At 38.6% G+C, this 15,680-nt stretch overlaps 1 long non-coding RNA gene across 1 annotated transcript in view; it reads right to left on the bottom strand.

The window, feature by feature from the left end:
- Positions 1 to 10,576: 10,576 nt before the first annotated feature.
- LOC138742894 (uncharacterized) overlaps positions 10,577 to 15,680 on the bottom strand; it is a 26,026-nt gene continuing 20,922 nt past the window's right edge. Inside the window, exons 2-3 of the long non-coding RNA XR_011344505.1 lie at positions 11,172 to 11,308; positions 10,577 to 11,041 (exon numbers count right to left, since the gene is read on the bottom strand). This is a non-coding gene — a long non-coding RNA (uncharacterized lncRNA). The remainder of the gene's footprint in view (positions 11,042 to 11,171; positions 11,309 to 15,680) is intronic.

Below are 15,680 nucleotides of genomic sequence, written 5' to 3'. Positions count from 1 at the left end.
AATGTCAGATATACAGTTACCATTGACCTTCAGATACAAGCTCCAAATCAGTCAGAAAGACACAAGAATAAAATACGGATGCTCATTGCATGGGAAATTCTAAATTACCTCAGTTATTGTAATCATATAAAAACTTATGGATGTCAGCAGTAAAGAACCCTGGATTTAGCCCATTTTCCTCATGGTGGATTTACACTCAGACCAGTCAGCAATGATGCTGGACTGACTGAATTCATTTAAAAACAGCAGTGGCAATGCTCACGACTGGAAGCACATTTTCTCTTTGGTTATTCATACAATGATTTTTTTCCAACAGCCCCATAATGCTGCACAACAGTGTTCTTCTGAGTGAAAAATTACCAAGATAATGTACTTTGATTTATTGCCAAACAATGAAAACTGTCCTCTATCTTGTTCACAAAGACACTCCCTGGATTTGGAGCTTTTAGTGTATTTGCCTGCTGAAGCTATTAGTGGTAGAGAATTATAACAGCTCCATGAAAGGGCAAACCTCTCCATGAAAGGAGAACTTTAATTTAGAACCATGGTAAGAAAATAATTGTCAAATAACATTGGTGAATGATTAAAATGGAGATCAGTGAAAAAAATAATTAAACTGAAGAACAGAAAACAAAAACAATTGTCAGTATTATCCCACATTCATGCTGAGTCCTGTTTTGGATTCCATTCAGTGCAAGGTCCATTCCACACCAGTATTTCTCGTTGACCTGCTGAATTTGCTTTGCATAAACATATCAACAGGATTAATTCATGATAACATTACATAAAGTTGCACAACATGGACACAGCATTTCGCTCCAACTTGTTCATGCTGACTCAAGCCCTTCAATCCTTGCAATATCCTTGTGAAATTGTCCTGCACCCTCTCTAATAATACCCTTGCAGTCGTATAGCAACCATAACACTACACAATAGTGTGGTCTCACCAATATCAGGCACAGCTCTTACATGATGTTTTGAACGAGGGGACACAGTTACAGGATTAGGGACTGGTCATTTAAGATGTTGTGATGCAGGAACAACTTGTAGAGTGTGATGAATCTCTGGGACTCTACTCTGGAGTGTTGTGAAGGTTAGATCATTTGGAGGTATTCAGAGAGTAAGAAGGTTATATTTTTTGAAAGCTAAGAGAATTAAACGCTGTGGGGACCTGGCACAGAAGCAGAGGTGAGATTTCAGGCAGATTAGGTCAAGTGGTGGAGGCCTACTCCAGTTGCAATTTTCTTGTGTACTTGTGGATCAGAGGTCTAAAGGATTGTTATTTTTGTCATACCTTTAGTTGGTGGTATCTGCCATGATAAAGATTTGGCTCAAAAGGGCCCCTTTAACATGCATTAGTCCTTGTCTTATTAGCTCTTTTTTAGGGTGGCTGCTTCAGTTGGTTATATTTGTGTTCCATATTTTTAAGTGGGATCACCCTCTACACAAATTGGTTGTTGGCCACAGCCCAACAAAGCTGAGAAATATTTAGGTCTAAGGAATAGGTTTGGTGGGCCATGTATCCCCATATCTTTTTAATCTGGAAAATTCTAATGATAAATAATGTGATGTAATCTGTTATGTAATTAAAGATGAAATTGTGACACCTTTCACTGAAAGGTGCAATATTTCACTCATGGATGAAAGGACTTTTAATAATCTTTCCATCATTGTTCAAATCTACTTTCTTTTTTCAAGCATGCTTGGAACAAAAAAAAATTGTTCATTAAGATAACGAGAAAGACGTTGACTGCTTACATTAAACAAGATGAAAATTGTTCAGAAATAATCTAAAAATATAATACATTAAAAGATTCCAAATAAAACTTTCTCTGAGGAGAAGAAAGTAATTCCATACCATTCAACATTTCTTACAGCAATGGTACCTGAGGGGAATTTCCATGCACATCCTTGAATGCTTCTTCTCAAAGATAGAGAGAAGGTTTAGATGTCAGATTTATTGTCCGAGTACATACATGACATCACATACAACCCTGAGATTCCTTTTTCCTCCGGCTGTGGCACAATTACCACTAATTGGTAGTGCAAAAAATAAACTGTACAAAGCGTGAACTTCTAAACAAATAGAAGAACTGTAAACATATAACAAATGTAAAGAAACTGACTGTGCAATACAGAGAGAACCAAAGAAAATCAATAAAGTGCGCAAGTAAGAATCCTTAAACGAGTCTCTGACTGAGTTTGTCATTGAGGAGTCTGACGGTGGAGGGGTAGCAACTGTTCCTAAACCTGGTGGTGCGAGTCTTGTGGCATCTATACCTCTTTCCTGATGGCAGCAGCAAAAACAGAGCATGTGCTGGGTGGTGAGGGTCTTTGATGATTGTTGCTGCTCTCTGATAGTAGCATTCCCTGAGATGTACTCAATAGTGGGGAAGGTTCTTTCTGTGATTGCCTGGGCTGTGTCCACTACCTTTGAAGGGCTTTACACTCTGGGGTATTAGTGTTTCCATACCAGACGTGATGCAGCTGGTCAGCACATCTTCCACCACACTTCTGAAGAAATTTGCCAGGGTTTCAGGTGTCATACCAAACCTGAGAACTCCAGAGAAAGCTGATGTGCTTTCTTCATGATGCCATGGGTGTGTTGGATCTGGGAAAGATCCTCCAAGATACTGACTCCCAAGAACCTAAATTTGTTCACCCTCTCCACCTCTGATCCCCCAATGATCACTGGATTGTGTACCTCTAGTTTTCCTTTCCTGAAGTCAACAATCAGCTTCTTAGTTTTTGGTGATATTGAGTCCAAGGTTGTTGTTGGTGCACCATTCAGCCAAGTTTTCAATCTCCCTCCTGTATGCTGACATCCCTTTCCTTTATATAACTCACTACTGTGGCACCTTTGACAAATTTGTAGATGATGTTATTGCAGTCGTAGATGTAAAATGAGTAGAGTGGGGAGGTTTCTGTATGGTTGCCTTCAGTTCACAATCTGGATATGTTCGATCCTGGACATTGTTACCAATTCAAGGAGTACTTGCTTTACCAACAATGATAGGCTAGTCAGTTTAACCTTGGCAGTGAGGAAAATTCTAGAGATAAAGATTAGGGACTGGATTAGTACTTATGGACAGGTTGATAATTAAAGAGCTGAAATTGTTAAAGGCAAATTGTGTATAGCTAACTTGACAGGGTCAAAGGGGGAAATGTAGTTGATGTACAAGATATGACTACCCAAAAAGCATTTGATAAGATGCTACAAGATAAGGTTATAACCAAAATTGAAGCTATAGGAATGAATAAAGTTGGATAGAATTTTAGCTAAGCAACAACAAATGAATGCAGTAGCAAAGGATTGATTTTTAGACTCAAGTTAATTATATAATGGATTTACCTTTTGGGCAACAATAGTACCATTGCTTTACTTATTTTATAACTTGGAATACACAACTAATTGACCCCAAAGATTATGCTCTTTTCAATATGAGCATAATTTTGTTCACACTGTTAAGAGTTTGGAAACAAAAGTGATGGCGTGTTCTACTGACGAATGCATCATAGGAAATTTCGGTGGCTTCTCTGAATCACAGCCATTTAACTACCTGCTGTTCAGCAATTTATCCTTTTGAAGGGTTAAAAATTAATCATGAAATTTTTGAAATTAATTTCTGAAATGACTTTTCACACTCTGGAGACTAGTTCTACCGTCACTCTGCTTGCAATAACTCATGCCATGGCGGCAGCATGATCAAAAGGTTGGCAAGAAAATGTCCATCGGAATTCAACAAACCCAAGATTGGCTCAGTCTGTCACATTGGTTAGTCCTGGTGTAGTGACAAGTAGCACCTATTTTGCTCTGGGTCTTGAATGTCATTTGAGTGACTGCTGCAGGATTTGGAATTTTGCTGGCCTCTCTCTCATTCCATATCTTACCATCTGGATGTGACTTTCTCTGGGGTTGTTAGAATTTGTTACTGCAGACTGAGTACTGAAAAACAGGATATCACCCGTGAAGCAATTGACATTGTCTATTACATGCAAAATCTGATTCAAGATTCAATTTATTGTCATGCAATAAAGACAATGCAACCTTACACGAAATTTGCTTTTGCTCTGCTGTAAGGCAGGCAGATGCAGCGCTGGCAGAAATTACCCAAACCACCTCTGACTGTCAGAGAAAGACAAGCAAAACGGAGTCCCCTCAGAGTTACTGAGTGTCCGTGGATTTGTCTCCAATGCTTCTGCAGCACATAGAGTCCAGCCCAAACCATCAGCAGCCCAAGCCACAGATCTGAGTCTCTAATATGATTAGGAACCCTTCAGCACCCTTGGCATCCTCTTGCATCCCAGTCATTGGGGTCACCAGGGTTGGTGTCACCGAGTGTGGTAATTCATGGACCTCCTCCTTACAGAATCCTTAGTACTATGTTTTATGCACTAATGTTACTCGTACATTGTAATTCCTGTATATCACTGAATGTAATGGCAATAGTAGTGAGATAAACAACTAGCAAAATTAAAGTTACACCGTTAAATAAAAAAAGACAAATCAGCAATATTTGAAAAAATATATGTTGTAAAATATAGAATAATATGTGATAAATATAGTTGTAAATTATTTCAATGCACTATTTCTTAGATAATATGAATACTAACAACAAAATTGATTTGTAAAATCTTTCACATTGACATTATTACTACTGATTTTTTTATTTTTCTCCTTCCTTTCTTTTAATTACCACTTCATTCTCAAAATAGTTATTAATACGAGTTCACAAATACTAATTTCCACAGTATTGTAGTTAAAACACCAAAACATTTGACAAAAGCAGCAACTATAAAAATACCAGCAGCAACAAAAACAACAGTGCGTGCTTGTAGTGCGTGAAGACGAAACCACGTGATTCGAAACATCGTTGTAATTGGGTAATAATGACAGCTCTGACCAGAGCGCATTAGAAGGACCAAAAAGTAAATTAACAGAGTTTTAGCCTTGTAGGTATATTGATACATGTAAACTGAGCTTATGAAAAATGTTTTTGTTTTTGGGATATTTTTATAAAAAAATTATATATTTCTGCTGAAACACTGCACAAAGATTTTATAGACAATTTGGTGTTACCCAGTGCAGACTGCAGCCCCCCCCCCCCCCCCCCCCCCCGGCAAGTGACGCCAGTGATCCCAGTTCCAATACCTGGTTCCTTTCAGTCAGTTCTTAAGTCAGTCTCCAGCAGTCTGCAGCCCAGTGTAAATCCGTCGACCACAGTTGCCAGCAGCCCACAGCCTGCATCGGTCCCTCGCCTCAAGTTGCCACCAGTCCACCATCTGTGCCTTTCTTCAACCATACCGTGGGTCATCTCCTCTGCTTCTCCTTCTCAATCAGTGTTGGTCTCCACATTTTCTGGTGCCCTGCACCATTCTGCTGCTTCCCCAGAGTCTGTAACCCCTCGTGGCTGTTGCCGATCATAGGCACCCTGGGGTCGCAGAATCTCTAAGTAAAACCATTATTTACAGTTTAAAGCCTGTACGGAGCTGATGGCTGTTGGAATGGGCGGATGGAGACTGCGGCTGCGGGATTGATATGACTCCACTCCCTGCTCTCGGTGGGTCCATATCAGTGGCAAAGCTGCTGTTACAGCAGCTCCGGCAGCATCGCCATCTTGCCCAACCTCAAACTCCACCAATATTACTGTAATAGATTATATGATGCTTACTAAGTCCTATATGTTAGAACTACTAACATATATTTATTGAAGGAAATCCACAATGTCAGGCAGCATATTATGCAAACTTCTAAAAGGTGGATTCACACTCATATACATTAGATCTTTGTTGGTAAAATTCCAAGGCAGGGGCCTTTATAAAATGAACTGAATATCTAGTATGTGCTGCAGTTGACAGGCCTCAGAGTAAAGATGGGTCTAAGACTAAGCAAAGACACAAGCAACTATTGAACTTACAACCATAAGCAAATCAGAAACTGTTCTCCATATCAATTTTCACCTCATTTGGATTTAACAATGATGTGCAAATAGAACTGCTACCTCAAAACTTCAGGAACATAGGTTTGATTCTGACCTCCATTGTGGTCAGGGTGGAGTTTACATTTTCTCCTTTTGACCACTTGGGTGCTCTAGTCTCCTCCCACAAAGTCTGGTAGGTTAATTAGCCACTGAATAATTGCCCAAGTGTGGAGATAAGTGGGAGAATCTGGGGGTGGGAGTTAATGGGACTGAAGGAAGAATAAAAAAGTATTAGTGAAGGATTAGTACAGTGGCTTTGTGATCGTGCTGTGGATGTGATGGGCCGAGGAGCCTTTTTTCATGCTGTGCAACTCATCTTTGTGTGACTGAATGTCAGGAAAACTAAGGATAATGGAGTTAAGTATTCAACATTCTTTACTTACATTTCCTTAATGTTTTTGACTATTCACTATAAAAAGAACTGCTTAACAGAATGAAACAAGCCAGGCAGTTTAATTTTATTCCATTACTACCATATTCTTTGTTGATTTTTGAATATGCTCTGAAAGTTTTATGATTATGGAAGATTAGAGTAATTATAAATTTGTATTCCCTAGACATGAGATTTATTCTTTCGAAACAGATCAAGTAGGGATGTCCCATTTTAACAGCTGCACTAAACTCCTGGCTTTAGTTACGAAACAACGGGTTCATAGCAACTGGTTATTAATACGCGCAGTGTCATTCATTTGTACTGAAGCAGTCAGAACTAATCATAGTCGGTAATTAGCACCAGCAGGCACAGTGCTACATGCTCAGCACACCAAGTATGCATGGAGCCAACTCTTTATCTGCATGTTACTTAAAATAATATTCTTTTGCTTAAAAGTTGACTGCCATTGATACACAGCATAAGCAAAGAAATTATTTGAATTTATATTGTATCTTTTAGTTTAGTGAACATCTAAATTCCTTCACAACTTATGAATTAGCACTCCAAAGAAAGCAAACTAGAACAAGGTCACATGAAGAACAAGGAAATGATTGAAATATTCATCTGTTTTGAAGGTGCTGTGTGATGCATAAAGACGTTGGTTGATTCTGTGGTCCTCCTTAAATGTGGTGAGGTCCTTAATGTCCACCAAGGAAGACATGGGTTTACCTCCTTCAAGTCTGCACTAAGGTGTGAGCTAAATATTGGAACGAAGTATTTTAAACTTTCTCTGCATTTTTAAAATGTTAATTTTACACCTAATCCCTAAACTGCTTTACTTGGTATTGTTGGAGAGAGTGACATAACTTTACCGGCATCTGAGCTGCAGGTATTAGATTTTATTTCTCTTATGGCTGGGCAGACGGTGTTGCTCAGATGGAGGGACATTATCTCGCCTAATCATACTTAATGGCTATGTGACGCCATGTCATGTTGAAATTTAGAGATTAGATGCTCAATTTCCAAATTGAATTCAAAATTTCAAACCCTGTAGGGACCCTTTTTGAATTACTTTTATAAATTTTGATTTGTTATGAAGGTAGAACTGTTGACTAATGAGGTAATTTATTGCTCTGATAGGAATCCTGTCTTTTTTTTTTGGCCAAACAGCTTCTTTCTTGGTTTAGATTTTCCTTTCTTTATAATAAAATATCAATACATCTGCTTGATTAAAATGTGCAGTATCTTGGATGAAATGATATGATTTAAGAGTAATGTATCTTCTTGAGTTTTAATGTATTTACTCTCTGTATTTTTGAATGTGACATTTCAATGTTAATAAGAATGTTTAAAAAAATAATGTGAGCTAAAGTCGCTGGTGAGGAAGCTTTCTTTGATTTGTGTCATGCATTGCTTTTGTCTGTTTTGGGTTGCCATAATGCTGTAATGGCAAACAAGCAGGGGAAGTTGGATGGAGAAAAAGAAAGGCACATCCAGATGAGATCTAGTATGATAATAACTATTATTATAAAAATGACAAAATAAAACTGACCTGAATCAGGCACTGCAAATGTCCACCTGTATGTTATTTTGGAAAATATGACTGACCAGTAGCACCTGGTAATACAGATAAACCTCCACCAATAAACCTGCAGAGTGTAAGGTAAAACATCATGAGATGGGAATGTGTAAGGAGTTACCCTTCCCTGTACAGGGCTGTAACAAGATGTAAATGCATCCTTGTACTTACAAGATAAGAGAGACATTGATGGATTGAGAGGCAGGAAGCTAGCAGGGAAAGGATAGCAACAGTTTTAGTCATTGGACAAGTAATGATATGATGATGTTCTAAGCATGTATCCAAGGGTATAAAAAATCACCATTTTGCTGATAACGGCAGAATGCATTCTCCGACTAACATGGTTGGTCGCAAGTGTTACAATCCGGTAATAAAGAACAAAGAACCCTGATTTCGACTCAGCCTGGTGTTTGTCTCACTCATTCATGAACAAAGCAGACCTAACAAGAGCAAGAAGGCCCATTGTGGTAAACCATTGCTATGCTATGATTGGCTGCTGCCAGCTGGACACCCCTTCTGAGACTGATTATACCCATAGCCATTTGCCTGCTCCCCATTGATCAGTCAATGAAGTTGTCAGCTGTTCCAGTCTAGAGTTAATAAAAGCCTATTAGTTTCACAACTTCAGTCTTTTGTAATTATTGGTTGGTGCATTGCCCATGGCAGGCAAAAGTTAAAGTATATCGTATGTTAAAGGAACTTTGAACCTCGTTAGGAAACCAGTTCCTCTGAAGTCTTCTCCTTAAACAATTGCTGTTCCGTGCAACCAAACATTCTTCACTGAAATGCGGGGAACAAACATGGAAGGCTTTTCACATGTCATTGGCACTTGCATGTTTTTAAAGTATCATTATATACAAATTTTATTTATTATATTTCTATGGATCTACTGTTCTCATCAGCGCTGGCACATCACATAAATAGATCTAAGATTTCTTTCAGTGACATATGACACACTTGAGTAGTTAAAGCAGAGACTGGTGTTTCAACAGAACTTTGGCTTCTGTGCCAATTCTCCTGATTTGCTGCTCTAACTTTGGAAACAGATTGATGTTGATGTTAATGAGTGACATCACGACAGGTCACTAAGATTCGATGCTATGCCCCAAGTTGTAACTTAAACAGACCACCCATTTAGACATGATTTAAATGGAGATATTAATTCTAATTTTAAAAATCTATATGATGAGTTAAGCTATGGCCTGTTACATGCAAGTGCATCCAGAAAGACCATGTCATTTTAATGCCCACCAAGTATACCAAGAGCAGGAAGTGTTGGAAGTACTCAGTAAGTCACTTTGCATTTGTGGGAAGAGAAACAGAGTTAATGTTCCAGGTCAAAGACGCTTTATCAGAATATTCTGATGCAGGACCTGGAATGCTAACTGCTTCTCCCCCTTCGGAGAACTGAGTATTTCCAGCATTTTCTGTTTTTTTTTTTAAATTTAGATTTCCAATATCTGCAGGTTTTGTTTTGATTTTAACCATTCTGTTTGCTTCTTCACCACCACATCATCACCCCCCCCCCCCCCCCCAGTTCTATCCACGCTTTACTTCACAAGTATATTTTACCCCAAATGGTTCCTTCTGGGAAGTCCCTTACTATTTTATTTTGGTGTATTTTTGAAAACAATGAAAGTATTATTCATTTTAGTGTTCTACAAAGGGAAGTTACAGATACTGAGATTCTGCTTGGTTTCCATGACACAAAACTGTACTAAACAGATCAACCCGGCATTAGTATCTTTAATACTCATTTTAAAACATTTTAAATTATATTATTTCATCAGAAAGGCTTTGTTATCTAATGCACATTCTTACTTGCATATTTCAACAGCTATGACACAATTTGGGAACCAACTGGAAAAGGAAATTCTATGACCTCTCAAGCTAAGTGGCTCAAGTTATTTCCCAGTGATATTAGCAGAGTGCAGTTAGTTTCTTCATAAATGTGAAAGAATTAACATTATTTTAAAGCATTCATATTAGTATTTTTATGCCCATAAGAAATTATCACTGCTAAGACAATTCAGTGGAGAGTAGCGGCAATTGTTGGAAGAATGATAAGTAACAGATAACCATCAGCAGACACCTCTAACGAGTGATGAGTATTAAGAATGAACAAATAACGATACAGATTGACAGACATGTTTCTGGGTTGAAAAACCACTAAGCTACAATGGAAAAGATGTTATTCTGGTTTGGTTCACAATAATGAACATTGGCAAACAATTTTTTATTAACAGAATATTTTCCTTTTGCCTTTTCAGGTAGCTCTATGGGTCTGCTGGAGGCCTATACTGTGAATATTAATCTTCCAATCTATGCAGTATCTGGAGTCTGAAGTACAAAGTTAAATTTGGAAACTGATACTAATTTGATGAATGAGTGCAGCAAATTGTCCCTGCAACACCTTTCTTCTTATTCTTTAAGTATTATTTATTAATGTAGACAAAGAATAAAGTGCAAGACTGTTACATATTGTACGGTACGTTCCTGCAACAGTATGATAGAGATGGAGTGCCCCATTTGCTATTTTTGTCACGCATTAAAAAAAAATAGTGTCCTATCTGAATTGAGGACAATGTAGATTTACTTATTTGGACAAATGTGTACATTTATTTTTCAACTTATTTACACAGCTAATATATTGATGAATGTACAGGTCAGAAGGCAAAATGCAAATCTAATTTGGATATAAAGCTCCTTTGCAAAATATTTGATGGTTTTTCAAAGCAGAATTGTATATCATTGGTTCTAAATACATAAAGCATAAACGTAAAGTCCACATAAAAATTTAATTACTCTAAAATAAAATAAAACATTTTTTTTTCTTCTAAGAAATCTTAGACGTCAAAACATAATCGTACTGCTGTGGAGGCATTAATCTGCTCTTTTGGTAAGATCATAATCTCACACATTTTGACATGGGAAAGCATAAGCCAGTAGAGTCTTGCATAAAGATGAAAATAAAATCTGAGAAGATTGTGGCACAGTCATACTCATCTGCCGCCTATCACCTCATTCAAAATGACACTGCCTGAAGATCAAGGAGTGGATCATTTGTCCTGTCCTTCTAATTGTGCCTGGCTTCAGATTCAGGGATGCCTGGAAGCAAAATACAACAATCACTCAAACGTAAAGCACCTCCATCAACCTAGAAAATGATTCTACTCTCAGAAGTCCACTGTTTCCAAGCATTTACAATTAGTTGGATTCTAGCTTATTCAGATTTTACCTTGTGAGATGACATTGAAGATTGCCAATAGTACAATTCTTCAATTTATTCTATATTCACATCGTGAAATGGAAGGCAGTGAGGATCACGAATTCATTAAACACATGCGTGGGTTGAAGACATTTTCCTGATTTCAGCTAGATATTGAAAACACAAAGCTCTGCTCATTGAATTGCTACTGCACACATAAAGTAAAACTAAGATGCATCACATAATATTTCAACCTTGAATTCCACAGCTAATACAAACATTATTAAAATGTACTGAAGGGCTTTTTAAAATAAGCCTTACAAAATATTAAAGATAAGGAAGAAGGTAACAACAGATTCATAAATAAAATTCAAAATTTGCTGGAGTTTGCAGCAAGAGATTCATCATTTTCAAAAGGAGAGAAAAAAGAGTTGTCTATCTTGAAATGCAATTCTTTGATCCTGCACTCCTGCCAATGGGCTGGTTTCAAAAGGAACGCAGTCAAATATATCTGTTTCCAAAACTCTCACCCACGCATACTTTATGTGTGGAATTATTCAGCGAATCACAAAATCACAGACATGAAGAGGCCAAATCATGTACATGTCATTTACTGGAATTTAGAGGAACACGCATGAAAAATATGAAAATAAATAAATCACATTTTTGTTTTTTCAGTGATGGTCCATTGCAATCTATATTTGATGATCTCCATTCATTTCATTAAAATTTAATGCTGCTTAGGATTATTTATTTACAGTTTAACCTTGACCACACATTTCTAACAATTTAATATTATACATTTGGCTTTATCAACATTCTTGCTGCTGTGCTGAGGCGGTCGTAAGTTGTATGTTGATGTATGTCTTATTAAGTGTCTTCATATGTTATTTTGCAAACCAAAAAGAAGCAAAGGTGGTTTCTGTGGCCCCAGAGTGAAATTTGTTAATTTCTTGATTGAGGATAAAAGCTCTTCCAAAGAAAATGCAACGAGAGGATTACACTGTCTTAGCTTCCTGCACTACATCGGTTCATGCTCAAATTCAATGTATCAGGTCACATTCATGAATTTCAACTTATTTATCCTTTTATACATCTTTGCCTGACAACTGAAGTTCCACCTATGTTTATGATAATGTGGTTTATTTATCGTGAAAATTCCTACTCTAATAGAGATATACAGCTTAGAAGTTGGAGCTCATCTTCTGTTTGGTCTGCTATATGTCATGCCCACACCCAATCGAGTAACAAGCAAAACCAAGCAAAATTGGTGGGAAAGCTCAAGTAACAAATTGTGATTAGTGCATAAAAGTGCTAGAAAAACTTAGCAGGTCCACACAGCATCTGTAGGAAGGTCACCGATGTTTTGGGGCTGAGTCCTTTGTCAAGGTTCTGAGCAAAAAGCAAGCAGGTGGGTGAATAAAAAAAAGGTGTGGGGGGTTGGCGAGGTGAGAAGAGGAAGGAAGAAGGGGCAGGTGGAGGACATAGGCCAAATAATCAAAGGTAGAAAGGTGGAAAAGAAGTGATTGGAGGAAGGTAGCTCTCAGAATGTAGAGGAAAGGAAATGGGTTTGTGGGGGGATGGATGAAAGGAGACAGAGGGAAAGGAAAAGACTTCAGGGATGTGTTTAGAGAAACTGGAGGTCACTGTTAATGCTGTCCATTGGAGAATGCCCAGATGGGAATATTAGGGTTCTTCCAATTTGTGGGTAGCCTCGGTTTGGCAGTCCATGAGGCCATTGGTAAACACGTTGGTGTGGGAATGGTGTGTAGAATGGCCAATTAAAATGGTTGGCCACTGGGAGGTAGGTCTTTATTCTTGCAGCAGATAGAGTGAAGGTGCTCGATGAAATAGTCTCCCAGCCTGCGTCCAGTCCCTCTGATGCAGAGGAAGCCAAAATGGGAGCACCAGATGCAGTAGATGGCTCCTGCAGAATTACAAGAGCTGCTGCTTCCCTTGGAAGGACTGTTTGCAGCCTGTTTGGTGAGGGAAGAGGTGTGGGTGCATGTTCAGCATTTTGTTTGTGATCACAAGGGTAGGTACCAAGAGGGCAATTGGTGGAAAGGGATAAATGGATGAGGGAGTCCTGGAGAGAGCTGTTTCTATGAAAAGCAGAGAGTGGAGGAGTGGGGAAGATGTGTCTGATGGTGGGATCATGTAGTACAGTGGTTTTCAACCTTTTTCTTTCCACTCACATACCACTTTAAGTATTCCCTATGCCATCAGTGCCCTGTGATTAGTAAGGGATTACTTAAGGTGGTTTGTGGGTGGAAAGAAAAAGTTTGAAAACCACTGTTTTAGTCGTACCTAAATGACTCATTATGTTCATGGTTTCATAACTCCAAAGGAAATGGGCCCAATGACAATTTTTCCTCAATCAAAATATTTCAGTAACAATTGGGTCTAGAGCAGTGATTCTCAAACTTCCTTTCCCATTCACTTACCACCTTAAGTAATCGATGGGATAGGGAATACTTAAAGTGTTATGTGATGGAAAGAAAAAGGTTGAGAACCACTAATCTAGTGGGCAGTGGAAATTGTGGGATGTTTGATGTGGAGGTTAGTGGGGTATTAGTTGAGGACAAGGGGAATCCTGTCCTTGTTGCATCTTGGGATAGAGGTGGCTAGAGTGGATGTGTGGGAAGTAGAGGAGATGTGGTTTAGGATTGATTAGATGGTGGTAGAGGGAGTCACATTTTTTTTAAAGAAGGAGGATATCTCAGATGCTTTGGAATGGAAGCCCTCATTGTGGGAGCTGATGTGACAAAGGTGGAGGAATTGAGAGAAAGGAATGGAACCCTTACAGGAGACTGGGTGTGAATAGATATAGTCATGGTAACAGAGAGTTGGAAGGTTTGTACAATATATCATATTTGTAGTGAATTTTCCTCCCAAAACGGAGGCAGAGAGATCAGGAAAGGAGAGAGTGCTGCCAGAGATGAACCAAATGAATTTGAGGTGGAGGTGAATTATTGGTTATTTTCATATTAATTCATCTTTGCCTGTGTGTTCCCTAATGACAATTGCCGTGCTGACAGGAAGCAAGAGGGGTGTGAATGTCCAAAAGGCCATCATGGAGATGAAATCCAATGTAAAGAGGGAGAACCATGATGCTCACCTGTGTAACTCTGCCAGTGGTGGGGCCTGATCTACTCCCCACCACTAAGCTGCTATAAATAAATCAATACGGACATTTTTCAATAGTGGGAGGTTAGGGAATTATTTAATGAAGGTCTGCAACTGAAAAGTAAGGCTGGGAGATGTTGCTGGAAAAAGTAGGAAGTAATTTGTGGCCATTTCCTTCCCGAATTTTGTATGATGCTCTATGATTTTTATGATAACAACCAAATGCTTCCCCAAAAGATCAAAAGGAGTGGAGAAATGAAAACTTAAATTCCTTCCTTTGGATATTAATTTGAAATTATGAAAATATTTTAATAGAATTTAATAATTAATAAAGAGTCTTATTTAAACATCCCCATGGGTGAAAAGGAAAGTTAAAATGGCTTTATTCAGCCAAAATGGAGCCTCCCACTTTTATCCTGGGACCAAAGAAGAGCAAAACAACATGCTGAATGATTATTGCCTGATTGATCTCACATCAATAACGATGAAATGCTTTGGGAGGTTAACTGCAGCCTCCCAACCAACTTCACTCCATTGCGATCTGCCTACTGTTAGAGTAGGTTCACCATAGATGCAATCTCCCTGGCTCTGCATTGCACCCTGGAACATCTGGACAACAAGGACACCTATGACTGACTCTTATATATCTGTCTTCAATCACTTAGAATGAAACATCCAAAAACTGCAAGGTATAAGTATCAGTACCTCTTCTGCAAGTGGATCCTTGACTTCCTGACCTGTAGATTGGAAGATAGTGAGGATTTGTGTCAACACCTCTTCCCCAATAATCTGGAACATGAGTGCCTCATGAAGCTGCATATTCAGTCTCTTACTGTAATCCTTGACTGTGGCTCCAACATCATCTCCAAATTTGAGGCGTAGGCTGTCTCTCAATGTAGAGGGGTTTCGGAAGAAGACTAATGTGATGGTGTCAGGATAATGATAACTTTATCAATGTCAGAAAAATAATGAACTGGTCATTAATTTCAGGTGGAGATGTATGGAAAGGTTCAAGTTCTTAAGACTCACCAAAATGATGTTACAACCAATAAAGTACCCCAGATGCTCTCCTTCCTCAGAACCCTGAGTATATCTGGCATGCTCCATCAGTCTCTGACCAACTTTTACAGGTAGCCCACAGAAAATATCCTGTCCAGATGCATCAGAGCTTGGTACGCAAACTCTCTGCCCAATATCACGAGAAACTGCTGAGAGTAGTATTTACTTTGAAGAATTTGGAGCTCCCCACTCTCTCCAACTCTGCATCTTTGATGTGCAGATAAAATGTAGAAGGAATTGGGCTAAAGACTGCTCAAATTGGGCTTACGCAACTGAGCGGATTAACCTCAAAGAGAGCCACTGGCATAGGTTCATAGAGTAATTGTGCACTAAACCGAGTTGAGGCTGCAGTTA

This window comes from Narcine bancroftii, chromosome 9, assembly GCF_036971445.1.
Source record: "Narcine bancroftii isolate sNarBan1 chromosome 9, sNarBan1.hap1, whole genome shotgun sequence".
In the NCBI taxonomy this organism is placed as follows: domain Eukaryota; kingdom Metazoa; phylum Chordata; class Chondrichthyes; order Torpediniformes; family Narcinidae; genus Narcine; species Narcine bancroftii.
The sequence above is the reverse complement of the archived record's forward strand: the minus strand, read 5'-3'. Positions and strand labels throughout refer to the sequence as shown.